Raw genomic sequence first — 17353 nt, 5'->3', positions numbered from 1 at the left:
TGGTTAATCAGATGAGAAACTCACTTTATAAAGCTACTTCAACAGTGTTCTTCTAATACCACATGGGCAGTATTCTTATTACTACAGCTGATTGTTTTGCTCCTTAGAGAACTTCCCTACGCTATATGGGCAGAATACTTGTTCTGCTATATATACATATATATATATATATATATATGTATATATATATATATGTGTGTATATATATATATATATATATATATAATGTCCATCATTGTAATACTGATGGTTATCCAACAAATGAGCAATTTACCACCACTACCCCAAGTCCTTAGAAAATGCTTTCAGGATCCAAAGGTAAATCTGCTTATTAATTTTGACATCTGCAACCTAAGTAAGAATTAATGAGACAGGGCGAACTCTCTAAATCTCAGTGAGTGTCAGCTGGGAGACTAGTACTTGAGAAGAAAACCCAAGGTCAGCTAACAAGAAAAGATACTAAGAAAGCAGTATCAAAAGAGCCCACCAATTTTAGAACAGGAAAAATAGTTTTCTCTCTCACAGGCAGCAATGAAAACATAGGGTTGGGGGTGGGGGAGAGGAGGTTTGTACAAAGGTAAATTATATGGCAAGGAGAGGGGAGGGGCAAGGAGATAGGAGGAACAAAATGACTGCCATATCAAACATATAGGCACTAAGAAAAACTAGGCCTGTTATACTCCAAGAGATCAAAGAAAGAGAAAAATTAATTATATGTACAAAAGCATTTGTAACAGCTCTTTTTACAGTAGCCCCAAACTGAAAACTAAAGGAGTGCCTTCCTACTGGGGAATATCTAAGAAAATTATGGTATATAAATCTAATAAAATGTTACTATGCCATAAGCAATGAAGAAATAAACAGTTTCAGAGGAAACTGGGAAGACCTCTATAAAATGATGCAGAGTGAAGTGAGCAGAATTAGGAGAACAATTAGTATGATAACATTATAGAGAAAAACAACTTTGATAGTCTTTAGAACTCTAATGATAAACCATGAGTCCAGAGGACTGAAGATGAAACATGCCACCCACTTCCTTCCGTACAGAATGAGACATATATTTTTGGACATGGGCAATGTAGGATTTTTTTTTTGCTGGACTATATATATTTGTTATGATGGTTTTATTTTGGGCAGAGAAATATTAGATGGTTTGATGGATACACAGATAGAGAGAGACAGAGACAGAGAGACAAGAAGAAAAAGTAGACCAGGATGCTAGATTACAGTGAAGAGTGAGAAAGTCTGACTTTATCTAAAGAGGATGAACTAACCTTAAGACTCTAACTAAAGAGGGGCAGCTAGGTGGCACAGTGGATAGAGCACCGGCCCTGAATTCAGAAGGACCTGAGTTCAAATGTGGCCTCAGACACATAACACTTACTAGCTGTGTGACCCTGGGCAAGTCACTTAACCCCATTGCCTAGCCCAAAAAACAAAACAAAAAAGAATCTAACTAAAGAGAATGTTTAAGACAGATCAATCCGCATAGAAGAACCAGTGTATCTAGGGAGAACACACAACTTATTTCAGTCCAGAAACCAGAGAAAATTATCGCAAAGTAGCACCAAGGCAAGATAGCCAAAAAGGGAATGAACTTGGTGCCTGGATAGAAAATCATTCTTTTTTCCCATGTGTCGAAAGAACTGAATCAAGATGAGACTCTGTTCTGTGATCTACACCTTGCTGTACTGTAATGTTCTTGATAAGGCTTAATTAAACTGGCTTTTAGAATAAGATTTGTAATCTTTAAGTTCCCTATTTACGCAAAGCTGAGCTAGGAGGCTAATGTATTCTGGGTGTTACAGTCCAAGTTGTCTATTCTATGTGAGTTAAAGTTCCCCATTCCTATATGAATTTTGATATTAATCTTGTGTAAACTTCATCAATTATAAGTAATCATTAACTTTTACAATGCCCCAGCCAATAAGAGTACACTAACAGTACACTTACTGCTTAATGTTGTCACATAAATGGCATGCCCAATAGCACATTACAAATTGCCCTTTTTCTCTGTTACTCAAGATTTTGTAAATTGTGATGCTCCTCTTTACTGACTACAAGAAAGCTCTGTTAGTCACCCTTTGGCAGTTTTGGGTTCTTGAGAGGTCATAGACCTGACTTATTGGCAGCTGCTAACTTTGCTAATAAATTGATTATGCTTGGAACTTTGTCTCTCTCAAAGTTTCAGTCATAAGAGCTGGTGACCCAGACAGGACCTGAGTGAGGGACTCCTATCCTCAAGACAACCCTTCAGGCAAACTTCTTAGAGGACTCTTGTGGATTTTTCACCGAGAAATTTCCCCAAGGAGAACTGCCTCAAAGGAGGACTCCCCCTCAGGTTTCATGACCTTCCAAACCAAGGTAAAACCCCTCAACCAGATAGTGTTGTAGGGGACCCCTTAACTAGGTAGAGTTTTAGGGGATTCCTCAATCACATAGAGTTTTAAGGGAAGTAAATTGTTTGGGGGAATTTTAAAAGACCTAAAGTTTTTCTCTTGTGTTTGTCTTGTTCTAAGTGTGCACTTTGGCAGAAAGTATGGAAAGGAAGAACTTCAGTGCAACTCTCCCAGCTAGCAAAGACTTAACTCTCATTAATTTTTAGTGGGGGTTAAAGAGGAAGACTTTGCTAGTAAGTGTTTCTGTGTGTCTAACTGTGTTTTTGTATCTTGATAGAGTGAACTGACTTTTTCCTGGGTTTAGATATAAACTGGCCAGCCATCCTGGCACTATATTAATAGCCACTGTCCCGAGACTGTCTTGAAAATGGTGCTGTGATAGCAGTCTTGGAAACAAGGGCCATTAGTTGAAATGCTGTGGACTGCCAGGAGGGCCCCTCTATTAGGGCTTCCTGGGTTTAACTCAGATTTATAGGCCAAGGACCAGGTCTATGACTAGGTTCCCCAAAGGCAGCTGCACTCACTTGGACAGCTAGCTTGAACCTTCGTATAAAATGTGCTGAGGGTATACACCTGAACCCTGTGACTTCCTGGGACAAATTAGAGATAAGGGTTTTAGAGTTTTTTAGAAAGGATGGAATCCAATAACAGCATTCCAAAAGGAACCCCTCTGGAAAAATTTCTAAAAGCATGGGACTGAGGCAAGTTCTCAGTTCAACTGGGAATGATGACAAAACATACCATTAAATTATGTGAGATTTAGTCTAAAACTGCAAGATTCAGCTGATAAATTATTCTGGCCCCAATGTGGCAATTTTGATTATTGTAAACTGAGAAAATTAAGACTCGCTACTGAAAAGCCTCCTCCACATCAAATGAAATATTGGGATTGCTGGGTAGATCTGTCTAATGGATTATGGCCACCACCCTATAAGGGGTCTGCTTCTCTCCATCCTGTTTCCACTTCTTCCTCTTCAGCTCCTCTTATTTTTCCTGTTACTCCTCCGACATACTCTCCTCTTAAAGTGATGGGAGACTTCATCTCTTTTGAAACTGAAGGATGGTCTATTGGTATTTTCCCTTTCCAGGAAAGGCTAACTCATGACATGACTATAGGAGCTCTGGCTCCTGTTAGACATCATTCACTCCACAATTTGATGAGGACCCTGGAGACATTATTTCCCAGTTACAAGCTATCTTTAGGGGATATAATCTCAACTAGGGAAATGTTACTGATTTTATGAAGATCCTGCTCTCCCCAGGAGAACTGCCATTGTAGAGGCAGCAAGCCCTGGTAGGCATCATTCTTGCTAGTCTAGGGGGTCTTCCTAACTGGCCCTAACAACCCAACTGATTACACCATGCTACTACAGGCTATGGACTCCTTAATTTGGGGATATGGAGGTCTGTGCTATCTGCTCTGAAAACTGGAGTAAATTTCAAGAGATCATTCAAGAAGAGAATTAAACTCTGTACCGTTTTTATGACAAGTTGTGTAAAGGTGCCAAGCCATATGCAGGGTTGGATTCAATCAATCCCCAGGATGTGAAAATCCTTAATTCGGCCTTAATTTTGTTAGCCAATCAATTCCTGAAATATGGAATTACTTCCATAAGAGTTGCCTGCATTGGCATGAAAAAAACATCAGTGAGCTAAAAAGCATCGCTCAATATGTTTATGAAGAAAAAGGCAGAGAGAAAGTACAACCCAAAATGAAAGCCCAGATGATTTGGGCTTTTGCCCAAACAGTTTCAGCTCTCCTCCTACCTCTACAAAGAAATCAGGAACTTGAAAATGTTTTTATTGTCACAAAAAAAGGCCATCCTGCAGTAAACTGAAAACAGAAAAGGTGGGACTTAAAGAACAGAAATGGAAATAAAGGGAACCTTGGGAGGGTCCAAGATAAACTGCAGCATGAAGATGCAGATGAGGGGCAGGGACTATAGATACAGAGTTTATTTTCCCTCATCCTGATATCCTTGTAATTCATTCCAGTCTTTGCCTCTCCCTGCACTGATTGAATACCATGTTACTGTTAAAATTGGTAACACAATTAATGATTGCTTATTAGACACTGGAGCTTCTAGTTTGGTCTTAACTGAAATGCTGGACCCTGAGTGAGCTTCTATTGGTTCCCAAGGTATTTTTGGAGTTTTCAGAGAGCCTCAACCTCTCCTCAGATTTGTCTTCTCAAATAGTCACCACTGGCCCTCTCTCAGCAAAACATTCTTTCCTTTGTATGCCTCAATCTCCAGTTGATATCGTATGTAAAGATCTGTTATGTAAATTGAAAGCCACAATCTCATGCTTCCCTAATGGTTCTCTGTCTTAACATCTCCTGGAGGACTCTTTTTCCTTATTCCCTGTTGCAACAGATTTTTTCAGAGAACTCCAAAGAAGATTTTCTAGATTTTCAAGGGCCCTCTGAAGAGGAATTTCTTTCCTTGTTCCCTGCTGTGGGTCATAATACCCAATAGAATCTGCTTTTTCGCCTAACATCCCTGACTCGGTATAGGCCACATTGCCTTCGGACGTGGGATTATGAAAATCAGCTATCCCTGTTATGATTAAGACCAATGGAGGATCTCCACCCTCTGTTCCCCAATATACCTTGTCAAGGGAAGCCACTGAGGGCATCTCACCTATTATTAATTCTCTGAGAGACCAAGGTATTATTATTCCATGCAAGTTACCTTGTAATATTCCTTTTCTGCCTGTTAAAAAGCCTAAGCCAGGCCCTGATATTAAGCCTATTAATTGATTTGTGCAAGATTTATGCACCATTAATGCTTATGTTGTACCTAGACATCCAGCCTAGCTGTTATAGTCTTCCATTCCCTGTGAGGCTGCCTGTTTTACTGCGACAGATCTCCAATTCACCCAGATAAACAGAACCTGTTTGCCTTTACCTGGAAGAATACCCAATGGACTGTTCTCACCTGCTTCAAGGGTTTGTAGAGAGCCTCACCCTGTTCTCTCAAATCTTGTAGCAAGACTTAGTTTCTTTTACTTTCAAGGTCTCTGCTCTGATGCAGTACTTTGATGATCTCTTATTAACAACACCCACGGTTGAGAACTGCCAGGAAGATAGCCATCATCTTCTCCAGCTTCATCTGAGAGGCCACTAAGTCTGGAAATCAAAGATGCAGTGGTCTCTCCCTCAGGTGAAGTATCTTGGTTTCATTTTGTCTGCCAGCAGCTGCTCTGTTTCCCCAAAATGTGTCCAGATTCTTCAACAACTATGTATTCCTAAGACCAAGACATAACTACTAACTTTTCTGGGAGCAGCCAGATACTGCCAACAAGTGGATTCCATTTTTTGGTGAGATGAATAAACTTTTAACTTCTTTGAACAAAGACTCGGTTATAGAACCTTTACAACTTGAGCCTCAACACCACACTACCCTGGCTGCACTCAAGAAAGCCTTGTCATCATTAAACCTTTTTCTACTCTTGGCCTCTGGTGTCCTGACTCAAATGTTCGGACCCTCCCTTTGCCCAGAGCTTATTATTCTGCACAACTTCATCTGTAGCTGCTGAAGCACCACCCTGCCTAGTGGAAAAGGCTTGTGATTTGCTTTTGGATACCCCTCTGATGGTGCAATGTCCCCATGAAGTTGCAGCTCTCTTACTTTGACATAGAACTCAAGCTTTTTCCAGTCAAAGACTTCCTAGGCATGAAGTGACTTTGCTAGGGAAAGAGAATATTACTCTTAAGTGGTGTGCCATCCTCAACCCTGCTACATTGTTTCCCAATTTACCAATCTCTAGGGAGCCCCTACATGACTATTCCTCTGTAGTGTATATGGCCAAAAAAACCCAAGATGATCTTTCTAATACTCCCTTGGAGAATCCTCATTATGTTTTGTATACCAATGGGTTCTCTTTAATGAGAAATGTTGTACATTATATTGATGCTGCCATGGTCTAGGACCACAACAGAGAGGATAGCCTCTCTGCCCTTTGGCCTCAGTGCCCAAGCTGCCAAGCTTCTGGCCTTCACCCAAACATGCCACCTTGCCAACAGTAAAAGTGCCACCATCTATACTGACTCACGGGCATGGATTTGGTGTCTGGTTAGGATACTGTGGCTGGAAAGAGGCTTTCTGACCTGGGCCAGCAAAGTCATTGCTAATACAGACTTCATCAAGAAACTTTCATTTGCCCTGGCCATTGTTCATTGTCCTGCTTATACCAACAGAACTGATCCTGTCTTATGAGCAAACAGCCCCACTTCTACCCTAAAGGGTACTGCACCTATTTTTCATCTTTTCCTTCTTGATGAGGATAATTTGGATCTTGTCTATAATGACTCCAAAGTTGAAAAATGGAAACAATAGTTTAAGGCTAAGCAGGTAAATGGGGTCTGGGTGACTGTGGAAGGCAAGCCGCCCTTCCCCCATCTATCACCAGTATGTCTTTCTGTTCAGAAGGGGGGCTGTTTTGGCACTCAGGGAATTGTTGATACAGTAAATGCAGGCTTGGTTGCCCCAAGTATCACCACTGTGACAGCTAGTCCCACTTGCCAAGCATTTAAACTAAAATGCCCTCTGAGCCATGGCCTTTGGTGGTCACCCTTCAGCACACGTTCCATTTGAACGTTTGCAGATTGATGTTATGCCCAAAGCTAGCCATTATAAAATTAGCCTTGTTATTGTTGATCAACTCACCCAGTGAGTTGAGGCATTTCCTGGCTCCAAAGCCACAGCTGCCTTTGTTGCTAAAGTCCTTCTTAAAGAAATTGTGCCCTGATTTGGTTCTATATAGACTCAGGGTATCTCATTTCACTGATTCAGTACTTTTGCAAATCTATTCCTATTTGGGAATAGAACCAAAGTTTTGTACCCCCTACCATCCTTAGAATTCAGGCCAAGTTGAGCACATGACCAAAGAACTTAAGACTCTTATTGGCAAACTGCTCTGAAACTGATCTAAATTCTTTTTTTTTTTAAGGCAGTTGGGGTTAAGTGACCTGCCCAGGGTCACACAGCTAGTAAGTGTCAACTGTTTGGTCTGAGGCCGCATTTGAACTCAGGTCCTCCTGACTTCAGGGCCGGTGCTCTATCCACTGCGTCAGCTAGTTGCCCCCTGAAACTGATCTAAAATGGCCAGACGTGCTTCTCCTTACTTTATTTCATCTGCGAAGCTGACCAAGGAGAGAATTACATCTCTCTCCCTATAAAATGCTGTTTGGTCATTCTCCCCTAAGAGCAAAACCTTTCTTCCCAGTAGATACATCTTTATTGGGAGGAGATACTTCTGTTGCCTCTTATACACAGGAGCTGCAAAACAGACTGAAAGAATTTCACGACACAGCACAAGCAACACAGACTAGGCCTTTGGACTTTTCATTACAAGATTTTCATCCCGGAGACAGAATCTACATTGAAAATTTCTGGCAGAATGGCAACACTCAACCTGCCTGGGAAAGCTGGTTCCAAATGCTGCTGAGTACCCCAAATGAAATCAATATTGGAGAAAAGGACTCCTGAATACCCTTTTCACACATGAATCCTGCCTTTTGAGCGTATACCCTTGCACCGATAGGAAATAATTATGTTTCTACATAGTAGCCTCCCTTCCTCAGTTAATTCTTCTGATGAAGAAGGGAGAAATCAGACACCCATAGGGGAATGGATAACTTTTTCTTTAACATTTGTATTACACCTTATAATTTTTAGCATTATAATATGTAGGCTAGGTAGAACAGGAGCAGGACTCCGACCGGCCCTTTCTCATATTTTTTCAATTCTGATATTACTACCTGCTGTTTCTCCAGGTTTTCAGCCAAGACATTCCCTATATTATTGTAACAAGGACCTTGGCTTCCACACAGTTCAAACTGGAGCGTGTGAATCATGGAAGCCTGTACCAACTCCTCCTATGGCTGCTACTTCTATCCTACGAAAAACAAGGTCAGCTTCTAATGATGAAGCAGAAATGGCCTGGTGGCAAACCCACCCTAAACTTAAGCCTAGCAAGACCACTCTGGGAATATTATCTTGGGAAAATGTTTGGAAAAAATTAAGAAATTCCACAATTAACATTCCTATAGCCTCCCCATCAAAATCTATAACTGTAATCCCTGTAACTTCCATGACCCCAGAAACATCAGGTGTAGAAAGTCGTCTTTGCTCTGGGAAAGCCTGGCAAGAATTGAAAAAGTTGTTGCCTCTCATCCTAATAGTTGCCATTTGACTTTTATTCGTTAGCTATATTACTAGTTAGATGTCCTCTCTGTTATTAGTTGTGATCCTAACATTGCTACCAATGGAGTATCTCCTCCCCAATTTATTAGTCTCATGACAATTGGGTAAAGAATAATGCCATTATTGGCAGTCATAGTTAAGTAGGACATAGTCTAAATTACTCCAGAGCTATCAGATCACATGGTTGTTGGATTTGTCATCATATCCATCAAACCAGCCCTGACCCAAGGATAAAAGAAGGTGGTAATGAGTCATCATTCTTTTTTTTTTAATTTTTTTTAGGCAATTGAGGTTAAGTGACTTGCCCAGGGTCACACAGTTAGTAAGTGTCAAGTGTTTGGTCTGAGGCTGGATTTGAACTCAGGTCCTCTTGATTTCAGGGCCGGCGGTGCTCTATCCATTTCGCCACCTAGCTGCCCCTAAGTCATTATTCTTTATGGGACCATTCACACCTTTTGTCTTTGCTGATTGTAAAGTTAGCAGTAACAAATGGAACCTATCTGCTTGGCACTGACCAGTCTCCATAACAATTAAACCTTTTAAGTTTCCTCATATTTCAGAAACTTTTAAGAAAACATCTGAAGGCACACAGACTAGTATATTTAACAAGGACAGGATTCACTTACTCTTACTTACACAGCCTTTTCCAATCTTCCCTCTATCTCTTAATAGGAGTTAGACTCAGGCAACTGGGAGTGAGAGTCAGACAATTACTTTAGATCTGGGAAAAACAGTATATTGTCAACTTACTTTCCTATCTCCTGATATTAACAGAACAGAATCATTCATGTGCTAAAACTTGCCTTTTTAAGAGCACAGGTGATATTCAGCCCAGAAACCTCTCTTCTGTGACCCTTACTTATAATAATAAAGTGGCTTTTGAAAATGAAGTTACAGAGATTCCAGAGCTGCCATGGGGATTAGTTACCCCAGGTCAGTTTTTAATTTATATCGGAGCAGCTTTCTGTTCTCTCCCCCCAGGATAGTATGGAATATGTACGATAGACTATTTACCCCCCCCCCCAGTCTCCGTTTATAATCATTCTATAGGCTGAGTAGGAAAGAAAACTACTGGAAATCTAGGAGCCTGGTGGCATGAACATAGGAAAAGAGATTCTTCTCCTCCAAACTCTGTAAAAACTCTGTAATCATGAATTGAGATTTTTCTCTATTCCTGAATTTTGGGATGGGTTATGTCAAGAAGTCAATTGGGGGTAGTTAGATGGCACAGTAGATAGAGCACCAGCTCTGAAGACAGGAGGACCTGAGTTCAAACTCGGCCTCAAGACACTTGATACTTACTAGCTGTGTGACCCTGGGCAAGTCACTTAACCCTATTGCCTAGCCAAAAAAAAAAAGAGTCAATTAGGAACATTTCTACTGAAAATGAAAAGTTAGCCCAAGAAAGAACCTCAGCCCTTGATGAAACATATAGTGACATTCTTTCCCTCCAGGTAAAAGTTAATTCTTTAGCAGAAATGGTTTGCAGAATCATTCATGCCATCAGGCATTCTCACTGTTGCCCAGGCAGAGGTTTGCACTATTATTAATCAATCTTCTTATTCCTATATTAATAAGTCAGGAGAGATTATTACAAATGTCCATGAACTTCAAAGGATTATGAATGAAACTCAGCAAATTGCAATAGAAACTCATGTAATAGATAATAGTAATTTGTGGTAGGATCCCTTTTCCTGGTTTTCTTGGTTTCAAGGAGGCGGCATACTACTATAATCAAATGGGCTTTCCTTATCCTGGGCCTTATAATTATATTTTGGCTTTGCATTTACTGTTGTATTAATTGTTGTACCAAAGCTTGCTCAAAATTAGTCCCCAAGAATAATAAGCTGACTTAAGATGCTGATCTTGACCATCCATATATATATATATATATATATATATATATGGGTGAAATCCCATCAGAATCACTGTATATCTTATAGAAAGTGATTCATGAGAGATGTCTCCCAAGAATCAAAGGCAGGAATTGAAAGAACTAAATAAAGACTAGACTTATTCTGTGATCTGCACCTTCCTGTACTATAACATTCTTGATAAGGCTTAATTAAACTGGCTTTTAGAATAAGATTTATAATCTTTAAGTTCCCTATTCCTGCAAAGCTGAGCTAGGAGGCTAAATTTTGTATTTTTGGTGTTAGAGCCCAAGTTGTCTATTCTATGTGAGTTAAAGTTCCCCATTCCTATATGAGTTTAATATCAATCTTGTGTAAACTTCATTAATTATAATTAATAACTAACTTTCATAATGTCCCAGCCAATAAGAGAGTGTAGTGCCTAATGCTGTCATATGCATGGCATTCCCAGTAGCTCGTTATTATAATTGCCCTTATTCCCTATTACTCAAGATTTTGCAAATTGTGGTGCTCCTCTTTATTGACTACAAGAAAGCTCTGTTAATCACCCTTTGGCATTTTTGGGTTCTTGAGAGGTCATAGACCTGATTTATTGGCAACTGCTAACTTCGCTAATAAATTGATTATGCTTAGAACTTTGTCTCTCTCAAGCTTGCAATCACAACAGTGTTAGTCGAAAACCAAGGCAGGCCAAAAGACAGAAAAATGATAACAGAGAAAGTGAAAGCCAAAGGGAGACAAACCTGGAACCAAAATATGACAAGACTTCTGTCTAGAGGTCAGAAGGGGGACTAAAAGGTGTTAATTCTATCCAGAATAAATGGTGGATCAAAAAGGGAGAAGCATTAAGGACTTGGCAAGTATGGCATGGTCTCAACAACTTTTGTTCTAAGATAACAATCTATAATCAGCCACACAGAAGCTGTTGTGCCACCAACACACAAGATAACAGTGCCTGACCAAATGCGAAGAGAGAGAAGGCAGAGTACCAAAGGCTAAGATTTTAGAGTTCAGGAAAGTCTGAGGCAAGATCAGCTCATAGACAGTGTCTATTTATATCAGGATATAGCAGGTGACTACTAAGTACCAGTCACTTCCACCTGGGTAATATATCTTCATCCAGATATGTAAGGGGAGGTAATTTGTGAAAGTAATAGATTGGGCCAAGGTGACTGAGCTCATGATAGAGCAATCAGCTTGTCAAACAATTTTCCCTGATCATCAACAATGAGAGAGGGGTTAAGGAGAATCCCAAAGATACAAAAACTTTATTTTTAGGAAGCATGAAGGATAGAGAAGCATTTCTGGTTTCTGGCAGGGATTGTGCTATGTCTATCCTTCTGGATGGGAAATAAAACTTGTATGTGCTAAATATAAATCAGTCTCCCCACTAGAGAAGATGAGAAATTGGAACATTTCTTTATTCTCTAGATTTCCTGGGAATATGAAGTCTTTCCTAAAAATGAAGAAATTCTTATATGGGAAGGTATATTTCTTCCTGGAGCACATATTTGGGTTATTTATGAAGGACCTAAGGATGGGGTTGAGCATATTCCATTTGGTCCTGGTGCCTTAACCAGATGAAAACATTTTTTGATTGAATCAAATCAACAGAAGTGTGAACAGGGGCCGTGTACCTCCTTAAATCAAAGATATTGTTAGCGACTAGTTCAGGCCCTAAGCAATTTGTATAAATGGAAGAAGCTATCTCAGAATTGGGGAAGGGAATGGGAGGGAGGGGATGTAGAATGGAAGATGTGGGGAGAATAAGAGATTCTGAGCAGCTGTGACAGAAAAAGAAGATACTGAGGAGTCATTGGCTCTGTGGATTTCTGGACATCTTGAAGAGGAGGATCCAGGCTAAGGGAAAGTCACAAGAAAAGACTGGTTCTTTCTTCAACTTCCCTTTCTAACAACAAACATTATAATATAATCTATTGTTTTGTTATCTAAATGTTTCCAGCAAACTGAATTCTGTCTCAACCACAAAGAGACCACAGGTTAACTAGAGATAGAGATGATTATAAGCAGTACTGTGCCGGTAAATATTTAACAACCAGTACTCTAGGAAAAAATTTTTCATGACACATTTAAGTTTAATCTGCATTGTTAACATTTTCTCCATCATTTTATGCCTAGACAGTGAACAAAACAATAAAATCAAGCCCTATTTTGTAGCATTTGTGGATTTCTGAGATGAAACGATCATACTGAAATTTTAACTAGCTTTTGTAAGCCAGTAAGGATTGGCTCCTGCATACCCTGAATGTAAGGTTAGGCAGAGAGCCCAATTTCTGCCTATATTTTAGGAATTTTTCCTAACTGGGAGCTCAAACTGATAGTGACAGAGCTCAGACCTTTTCAACTAACTCCCTAAAAACAAAGAGAAGGGAATGAAGTCAACCTTAGGGATCATTATATTTCTTCCTAGGCTTAAAAATGACCTAGTTATAGTAACAAGATGTTACACAGAGAATCTTCTAATGTCAAAGCTGATAACTACCCATTTCTGTTGATACAATTGGGAATGAATGATATCCAAAAGAACCTGGAAACCATCTCTAGAGGTTGTAGAGAACTGGGCAGGAAATTAAAGGACCTAAGGGCAGAAGTGTTATTTTCATTATTGATACCTGAGAAGACGAAGGAGGGCATGAGAAGTGATGAGCTGGCCAAGAAGATGGTGCCAAAGAATGATGTAAGATACAGCAAGAATGATGTTTTAGTAAGGAAAACAGAATATATCTGAACAAAAAGAACGTATTTGCCTTAGATTTACTGATTTGCTCTAGAGGGCTGTCAAGAAGGGAGGAAGAAAACTATCTAGATACAACTGCCATACCAAAAAAAGGAACAGGTCTGACACAGGTAGGTGTTTTCAGGAGAAAACAACTAAAAAGTATGGCAGAAATGATATTTGGCCTCAGATGTCTATATGCCAATGCACAGAGACTAGGATTAAAGTTGGGTAGAGAGGAAAATACTGTTATACAAGAGAAATATGATCTCAGAGGTAACCCTAGACCCTTAGTGGGATACAACTCGTGACTGCAAGGTGACAATGGAAAAAGGGAAGTAACTACATTTTTCTTTACAAAGGGGGAAAGCTGAGTCGCCCAGCATATCAGGGAAACTTGTAAAGTAGGATGCCTCCCCCCAACTCAAATTAGATCACATCCTTTTCTCCTACTCCCCATTGCTAGTTCTATTCTTAGGGAGCTAAATTTAATTCTTAAAAGAAGCAAATTTTTAAAATAAATTTTTATTATGAATTTAAAACAAAAAAGAAAATCAGATCGGTCCCATAAACACAGCAAAACACATAAAGAGAATTCTATATGAAACCATGAGTCTCCATTTCACACAACTTGCTTTTTTTTTAACATATATAATAAATTCTACACATTATTTTCAAACCGTCTTGTTTGTCAGTGCTTTCTTCTGAACTTTCTTCTGTTCCCTTTAGTACATTAAAAAAAAATGTGTCCATGGCCCTCTTTTTGGCATTATTTATTGTTAACTTCCCTTCCCCTTTTCCTCCCCCCCCAACTAAAAACCCAAGAGAAAGAAAACCCTTGTAACAAATAAGTGTAAGTCAAGCAAAACAAATCCATACAGTGGCCATGTCCAAAACTGCATGTCTATTTCTGCCCTTGTGTCCATCTAAAGGTGGGGAACACGCAGGAAACAAACTTCCAAGGGACTTTGAAGGAAGGAAGAAGGGCATTTGGTGAACCTGGAATGTTTTCCACGTAGGGGGCAACAGGGAGAATTCACAAAATTGACTTGGAGGGTGCTCTGTTCCTGGCTTCACGGGCTCATTGGAAAAGCACACATTGCCAGATAACTTTGAGGATGGGGCAGATGTTCTCCAAAAGCTGAAGAGTGCCTGGGTAACAGCATCGCCCTCTGAGTGGGCACAGCACTTAGCAGAGTTACCAGGGACAGGCTTGGGATACAGCCAGCCTAAACAGGGCTGGGGACAAGCTGCTCCTGTCTCTGCTCTGCACAGAGTAGCCCCGGCCTAGCCTCCCTCTGTGTAGTGTATTAGCATGTGACCCCTGCATTTTGAGTCTGGATTCTTTAGGAGGTCTAGGAATACAACAGAGAAATCATTTAAAGGCATCTCCCTCTGGAATTGAAGGAGGAGGGAAGGAGTTTTTGAGAACTTGCTTAGGAAGGGGCTGGATAACAACTATTAAAACTAATCCTCTGTCTTGCCTGCCTTCTCAATAAGGAGAGGATGGACTGGAGGGAGGAAGAAAACTGAAACTCAAATTTTTCAAAAATGTTAAAAAATCGAAAACAAAGATAAATCCTTTGATACAGAATAGTTCTCCTAATTCTCATAAATCTCCCACCTGTTCCCTTTTTTCTACTCAAAAAGCATCTACCCCAGATTTGGGCAGGGGGAAGCATATGGTCCACGAACCCCTTGAGGTCCATGAACTTGGAAAGGAAAAAATACATCTTTATTTTCACTAACCCTTGGTTTCCCCTTTGTAAACCTGTGTAGTTGATTTTATGCATTTAAAAATGTTATTCTGAGGGGCAGCTAGGTGGCGCAGTGGATAGAGCACCAGCCCTGGATTCAGGAAGACCTGAGTTCAAATTTGACCTCAGACACATAACACTTACTAGCTGTGTCACCCTGGTCAAGTCACTTAACCCCACTGCCTAACCAACAACAACAAAAAATGTTATTCTGAGAAGGGGCCTATAGGTTTTACCAGACTGCCAAAAGAGGTTAAAGATCCCTATTCTACCCCATCATGTTCTTATCACTTCACCTAAACAACTGTAACAGCTTTCCAATTGGTTTCTCTGCCTAGCTTCTTCCCTCTCCAACCCATCCTCTGCAAATCTGCCAAACAGATGATCTGAAGCACAGCTCCGAGCACATCAGCTCACTGTTCAAAGTTCTTCAATGGCGCCCCGTTACCTCTAGGATCAAATACAGAATCTTCAGCCTGGCATTGACGCTCGTCTCCCTTTCCAGTTTTAATTTCACTTATTTCCCTGCTTACATTTTCCATCCAGTCAAACTGGCCTGCTAGCTATTCCCAGAATGTCAATTCCATCTCTGAACTCTGCCTTCGCACAAACAGCTCCCCATTATCTGAAATACACTCCCTCCTGACCTTTCCCTAATAGAATACCTAAGTTTCCTTTGAAGCTTACTTCAGAGGCTACCTCCTATGTCAGATACCCAATTCCCCTCCCACAATACTTTCCCCCTACCCCCAGCTCACAGTTCTTCTCCCTCTTGTATTCTTTATTTTGTTTTGATTTTGGTGAGGTGATTGGGGTTAAGTGACTTGCCCAGAGTTACACAGCTAGGAAGTGTTATGTGTCTGAGGCCAGATTTGAACTCAGGTGCTCCTGACTCCAGGGCCAGTGCTCTATCCACTGAACAACCTCGCTTGCCCCTAGGGATTGTTTTATGTCTCTGTATGCCTAGCCTCCACCAAAATGCCTTTCTTACACATAGTGAGAACTATAGGTTTTTGAAAGCCTACTTAAGAAGGAGCCAGGCAATAAGTTGTCAAAACTCAAGGGCACACCTCAATAAAGATTTGTTGAGTTGAAAATAAAAGTCTGTTTTAAGGAAAGACAAATTGATAACACACTTCTTTTCTAGGAAGCCAAGAGCTTTCCTACCTCTTTAGCATTTGGCTAGAGTCCAAGTTTGCTCCTGAGTCTGTCAAGTGAAAGGTTATTCCCAGACCAGAAACCTCCCGTTATAGTCAAGGAGATGTTTACATAAATCTATAAAACTTTTCTGCCCTCCCTAGATTCTGGGCTTGAAAATTTTTTGACTAGATTGTCTGCCAGGGTCTGGCCTAGGACATGAATGCAACAGATAGGATTGTCAAACCTATCAAATGGGCAAAGACTGTTGCCCTGTCCCCTTCTCAATGCCTCAACTCCACCACTTAATCAATACCATCATGTGAAACTCAGGTTGCTCCGTGGACAGCTAGACTTATCCCTTCTGAATAGTGCAACCTGGTCTATGCTGCTTACCCCTTCCTTGCTTCCAGTCAAAACTCAACTACATTGGAGTCTGACCTCTACTACTCACTTATTTGAGTGGCCACGGCATGTTCCTTCCCTTCCTCTGTCCTAGTTTCCTCTCTACAATGGGTTTTAGTACAGTGCTTTGCACCTAGTAATCACTTAATAAATACTTTTTGCCCCCAAGCTCTTCCATCTGCTAACTATCCTGAAGAAAATTGATCCGATAAGCTAAGGCATTAGGTTTTCTACATTGCCGCCTCTTCTGGGATGCATTTAAATTGGGGAGACACAATGTCCTTAACACACAGGAGGAATTTTTAATGGTAGAAATCCAGACCACATGGGATCCTCAAAGTGGAGGTGTTTGGGGGCTAGGGTCTCCCATGCACTCACCGAGTCACATTATGGGAGATAGCAAACCCTACCAGAATCTAAATTCCACGAAGCTGAAGCCTATGTTTATCTCAACTTTGTGTCTCCTAGCACCTAGCACAGGGTTTTACATGCCTTAGTTTCTTAATGTTTACTGAACTGAATTAATCAGTCACCTACAGGTAAGGCTTGCCCTAGCCAGCAAGTTTTCTTGATTCTAGTTTCCTTGATTAAAGTTAGTGTCTTTCTCTCCATCTCCTTACCACGTGGGAGCCAGAACCAGTTCTGGCAGCAACAGGTTTTTCCTGAAATTTTTTGAAGAGGGCTGCTTCTTCACCCCACCCCCATTCTACTTCTTTGATGGCATCAGCTACAACCTATTTCCCAAGTGAACTCCCTGCCCTACACACAATCCCTTTTGTTTCTCCTGAGCTACTTTTAAAGGCAGAGAGACTGGGTAGGAAAGCACAGGCTTTTA

Source organism: Phascolarctos cinereus, unplaced genomic scaffold, assembly GCF_003287225.1.
Source record: "Phascolarctos cinereus isolate Bilbo 61053 unplaced genomic scaffold, phaCin_HiC Scaffold_3;HRSCAF=262, whole genome shotgun sequence".
Taxonomy (NCBI): domain Eukaryota; kingdom Metazoa; phylum Chordata; class Mammalia; order Diprotodontia; family Phascolarctidae; genus Phascolarctos; species Phascolarctos cinereus.
The sequence above is the reverse complement of the archived record's forward strand: the minus strand, read 5'-3'. Positions refer to the sequence as shown.